The following is a 6462-nucleotide window of genomic DNA, read 5'->3' on the forward strand; positions in this document are numbered from 1 at the left end:
TATGCTTCCTAATTATAATCCAAATAGTGTTTTACATCATGACTTTGAAACTTTCATTCCTAGTATGTTTTTACAAAATTATACAATAAAATGTGCTCCATATTCTATCCACGCTAGCAATTTTTATTTTACTTAGAATATTCCCACTGCCTTTCCACTTCCAAACTCTTGTGTTTGTTATTGATAAAGGTTTTACTTTGCTTGTTTTCTCTCTTCATTCCTTTTCCCTTTAGAGTTTAACTCTTCTTTCTCTTATTTCTTTGGGAATTATCATATTCTTATTACAAATTCTTACATTTTTAACAGGTATATACAATGCTTCATTTTCTATTTTATTTTTTCCCATTTTCGCTGACTTTTGGTCCAAACTATTAGATGGATTAAAAGGAAACTTGACTCACGACACTTTAGTTTTCTCCTTCTCTTCTCTGAAGTCTTTCTGTTTTTTGAAACACAATAGCAATGACATATAGCTCCTACATGGTCCATCATTCCTTCCCCTCTCACTCTCCTCTGTTGTACAGCTCAAGTTGTTATCATTCAGATTTATTATGCTACAGCATTATCTAAATCTTAACTCATTCCTAAATTGATTTTAGTTGGTTGTTTCATGTATTCTCTAAAGAAATTTTTCTATATATAATACCTGGGGTCTTGTTTTGTACAAGGTACAAATATGAGTGACTATCAAACATCTAGATATCTCTGTAGAATATTGGTCCACCTGTTCAATAAACTAGTATGTAAATTCAAGGAATACAGGTCAATCAGAACAACCTTGTAAAATGGTGTAGCTTGAACCTTCATACTAGCTTTGAATCTTATTACCATGTTAGTAGTGAAGACAAAATAGTTCTAGTACAAAAGCAGACACATAGAAGAATGTAACAGATTTGTCAAAAAATTCTTATTTTTATGGTCAATAGATTTTGAAATCTATCCTATGACTTTATGAATTAAAAATAGAATCTAAAATCGGTGTATTTGCACTATTGTCTCTCAAGATTTAAAGAATGATCTTAGACTACTACCTCAATCCTTTTTTGTTTTGTTTTGTTTTTTGTCATTCATGGGGCTTGAACTCTGGGCTTAGGCGCTGTCCGTCTGCTCTTCAGCTTAACGTGAGTGCCCTACCGCTTGAGCCACAGCACCAGATCTGGTTTTCTAGTGGTTTATTGGATATAAGATTCTCATGGACGTTCCTGCTCGGGAAGGCTTTAAACTGTGATCTTCAGATCTCAGACTTCTCAGTAGCTAGGATTACAGTTATGAGCCTCAGGCACCTGTCTTACCTCCATCCTAATACTAAAATTTAAAATAAAAAATGATTATCAAACTAAATGTGAGATGTGAAAACCTATAAAACATAAATGTAAATGACATTGCATCAGTAAAGGTTTCTAAAAATTTGACATGGAAAGCATTAGTGGCTAAAGAAAGCAAGAATAAACTGGATTATATCAAGTGATAGCCTTTCATAATTCAAAGGACACTATAACCAAAGTTAAAACATATCCAATTAAAACATATCGAACAGATACAGGAAACATATTTGTTAATCCTACAGTGTTAATGCTACAATGAGTCTGAATCTTAAGTATTTTTATATCTTCTAATTCTATGTAAATTTTTCCTGAATAGGATAATTCTTTAAAGAACATATGTAAATTAAGTCAATAGGAGGAGCATATGAAATAAGCTCCTCTTTAGTATCTAAGAAAAAAGAAAAAGAAAACTCACTACTATGACCCTAATATAAAAAGATGACACAAAATATAGTAATGCATTTGTGGAGAAATTGATAACCTCTATATAGGAGAATGATTTGTATAATACTGCGATCATTTTAGCAAGTGAGATTCAAGTCTTCAAAAGGTCAAAGACAATTGTAGATGATCCAGCCATTACACTTCTATGTATGTATTAAAGAGAAGTAAAAAACTTGTTTGGACAGGGAATGTAGTTCATTGACAGTGCACTTGAATAGTATGTGTGAGACACTGGAAATAATCCCCAAAAACCAATTTTGAAAATACACACTATAGAGGATGTATGCTGGAAATATTCCTGTAACAGAATTTTATATCTACTTTAATGTCTGTTCTAAATTTACAACATTTCTATTTGAAGAAATGCAAGTGTGTTAAAATTATGCTTGGAAAACCTATTATTGTCCAATTTACTTCCGAAGCACTAAAATATATACAATAAAAGGAGATTATATATTGCATGTGAATTTCATGTCAGCAAATAAAGAAAACTATTGTTAAAAATACTTCACACAAATTGCAGAATACCTAAAAAGATGTTTTCAGTGTTGGCTAAAAATTCATTGTAAACTACAGCGTTTAAAACAAAGATGTGTTTTCTGTGTAATTTGAGTTTTTTTGGTCTTTTTTTTTTTGAGTTTATACAGAGATGACTCAATCAAAAATTGGATGCAATAACTGCAATATCTAGGAATTATGCATCACTAATAAGTAATTGATAACCTTTTCTGGAAGAAACTTTTAGCAAATGACAGGAGACCCAAATCTATGCATCTGCATTTTATGAAAGTCATATGTTACTTAGTCAATCCAATTGCTTTTCTCTACTTCGCTAGGAAAAAAAATTATTCTCAATGGAAGAGCCAATAGCAGTGAAAAGAAACAAAATACATAATCATCTTGATTTATTTGTGAAACTATGAAATGAAATAAAACAATTCCACTTAAGCGACTCCAATATTAGTACCTATGAATCTGTTCCTGAATGCCAATATCCATTGAATTTTTTAAATTTTAATTTCTACCAACATATAAAAACTAAAACAAGAAAACAAATATAGTCTGAGAGCAAACCAGCCTTGGACTAATTTTCTTAATTGTTTGAAATTACAAAAGAATTTATACCATGAAGAAAATGATTTTTTTCCTATGGAAATCAATTAAGAATGTTTATTATTTAATATAACACAAATACCAAACAAGAGTATTTTCATATAACATTACAAATATAATTTTATTACTATAGTAAAATAGAATAAAAAACCAGTCCCAATGTATTATCATTATTCTTAATTCCTAATCATAGCCTAAATATCTTAAACAAACTAAATAGTCATGTCTTTAACATAAACCTAAATATTCTATACTTTTTAACTCAACATTTTTCAGGGACATATATTCATGTTTCTAAGAAATGTTCACAGCATTTAAAAGGTGCTTTTGTGAAATTAATGTGATATATTTTTGTTGTTGTCGTTGTTGTTTGCATGGCCTGTGCATTATCGCTAAGCCGTTTTAGGCTCAATGCCAGCATTCTACAACTTGAGGCACAGAGCTAATTCCCGTTTTTAGTGGTTAATTAGAGATAAGAATCTAACAAGTAGTTTTTTTTGGGGGGGGGGGTTTCCAGTCGTGGGGCCTGAACTCTGGCCTGGGCGCTATCCCTCAGCTCTTCAGCTCAAGGCTAGTGCTCGACCACTTGAGCCACAGCCCCACTTTCAGCTTTTTTCTTTTTGCTTATGTGGTGCTGAGGAATCGAACCCAGGGCCTCATGCATGCAAGGCAAGTGCTCTACCACTGAGCATTCTTCCCAGCCCTAGACTACGTTTTCTAATTATATGAGCTTTTTAAATTGGCACATCTCTAGTGGTAGATTATGAAGTAATGGTTGGTCAAGTAGAGGGTATTTTAAAATGATGACAGGAAGTGACTACTACTAAATATTGGAGTATTTTGAGAAGGCAGTGATGATAAAATGTTCTAGAACTGAAGGTGATGTTCATAGTCCAACTTTAGACATTCTATGAATCATTGTATTTTATCAAAGAATTTCAGATTGCATTTACATTAACTTTAGGAAAAATTTTAGGATAGTAGTGGGTGAACCTGAGTGATAATTTAGAATTTAAAATCAGAGAATTCTGTAATAAATGAGTTTAGTATGTTGATGAATAAGACTATCAATAAAATATTATCTGTAACATATCCTCTGAGTGACTATGTGTGATATTGCTAGCCAGAGAATATTCCGCAAAATTATGTAAACTGAGGGATGAAATAGGATTGGGAGGAATGAGGGATAATGAACCTCAAGGTGCATTGTATTATCCATGAATTGTGTCTTAGTGGTAGACTGTTTGCTTTGAATGTATGAAGCCCTGGGTCTGATTCCTCAGTAATACATAAACAAAAAAAGCTGGAATTGGCACTATGACACAAGTCGTAGAGTGCTAGCATGGGGAAAAGAATTGCAAGGACATTGCCAAGGCCCTGAGTTCAAGCCCCAGGATTAGCCAAAAATAAAAAAGATGCATCGTATTAAGCCAGGCACTAGAGGCTCATGCTTGTTTTCCTAGATACTCAGGAGGCTCAGGATGGAGGTTTGAAGCCAACGCTGGCAGGAAAGTATGTGAGATTCTTATATCCAATTAAATATCAGAAAAATCTGAAATTGCTTCTGTGCCTCAAGTGATAGAGTTCTGGTGTTCATCCAAAGGAGCTCAGGGACAATGCCTAGACCCAGAGTTCAAACCTCAGGAGTGAAAAAAGACAAAAAATCTCACTTTACACTATTCATAAACTGCTTTGTCAAACAGCAATTCCCATTCAACTACTTAATGTTAATTAAAAAATATGATAAGAATAAAATACGAATCATTTTGGGAACAAGACATAGAATTGAAAGGTTGTTTACAGGGGACAAAGTAAATTTTATATCAGGCAGTTTGAGTTTAAATTTGTTCTTTTCTTCTTACATCATTTATGAAAGTGATATTACTGCCAGTTATAGGTCAATTTCCTTGAGGAACAAGACTGTATTCTGCCTTCTTTTCATAGGAAACCATACAGGTGATTTTTTTGTCTCTCTTTTTTTTTAAATTGTGAAAGTACCTTACATAGGGGTTACAATTACACGGGCAAGGTAATGAGTACATTTCTTATTAAGCATTGTTTCCTCCTCCTTTGTTTCCCCTTTCCAACCCTTCCCATCTCCCCTTCATCCCTCCCAGCAAAGTTGTACATTTCAGTTTTTGAAATAAAATCTTGTACATCTCATTGTTCCAATGGGTCCATCTGTATCCCTATTTAAACAATCTCTATTTTCACACACCTCCACAAATTATACCAACATCAAATACAGTGAAAGCAGGGGATATACCGAGGGGGATGGATATACAAAGCAACAAAGAAATCATCTTATAGTATGTTAGGAACAATCACAAGAAAGAAAAAAATTGAATCCTTATCTTGGGGTTCATTTTGCCTAACATCAACTTAACTGACCATTTCTGCTGGTCTCAGACATAAATTATTTACTGCAAATAAGGGAAACCATGGGACTTACATTTCTTTGGGCCCGGCTTAATTCACTTAATTCAATTTTTTCCAAGTCTTTCCACTTCCTAACAAGTGGGGCAATGTCATTCTTTCTGATGCGGGCATAGAATTCCATTTTTATACCACGTTTTCTTGATCCATTCATCTTCTGAGGGGCATCTGGGTTGGTTCCATATATTACCTTTGGTAAATAAATCTGCGATAAACATGGTAGTGCTTATAGCTTTGTTTGTGAACATTTGGGTAAATGCCCAAAAGTGGGATTGCTGGGTCATAGGTGAGCTCTATGTGGAGTCTTTTGAGGAACTTCCATACTACTTTCCAAAGTGGTTGAACAAGTTTACACTCCCACCAAGAATGCTGCAAGGTTCCCTTCTCTCCACATCCCCTGCAGCATCTGTTCTTATTAGAGTTCTTGATATAGCCATTCTAACTGGGTGAGGTGGTATCTCAATATTGTTTTGGTTTGCATTTCTTTTATGGCTAAGGAGGTTGAGTATTTCTTCATGTGTCAACTGGGCATCCTTCTTTTCTCTTTACAGAAGTTTCTCTTTAAGACTTTAGCTTGATAGTTTTTGTCCTTCCCCTCTACAAATTATACCAACATCAAATACAGTGAAAGCATGGGTTATAGCATGGGGGAGAGACATTAGTGGTTATGTCAAAAAACAAACTTTACAACTTTGGCGGGGGGTAGTTGGGGTGGGGTAAAGATCGGGTTGGGGGAGGTAGGGGGACTATGGGAATGGATGGGAAGCGGAAACAAACAGGAGGCAACAATGCTTTATAAGAAAGGAACCGTTATCTTGCCCATGTAATTATAAATCCTCTGTACGGTATTCTCACAACAAAAAGAAAGAAAGAAGAAAGAAAGAAAGAAGAAAGAAAGAAAGAAAGAAAATAATAACCAAAAAAGAAAAAGAAATGTACTCATTACCTTGTTCATGTAACTGTAACCCCTCTTTACAGTATTTTCACAATAATAACCAATTTTAAAAAAAGAAAAAAAAAGACTTTAGCTCACTTATTTATTGGGCAGTTGTTTCTTTGAAGATGTGTTGTTGGGGAATTCAATTTTTTGAGTTCCAAATATATTTTAGATATGAGACCCTTGTCCGTTGTATGGCTAGTGAAG

The sequence above is a fragment of the Dipodomys merriami genome, unplaced genomic scaffold (assembly GCF_024711535.1).
Source record: "Dipodomys merriami isolate MVZ:Mamm:240054 unplaced genomic scaffold, mDipMer1.0.p SCAF_389, whole genome shotgun sequence".
NCBI lineage: Eukaryota > Metazoa > Chordata > Mammalia > Rodentia > Heteromyidae > Dipodomys > Dipodomys merriami.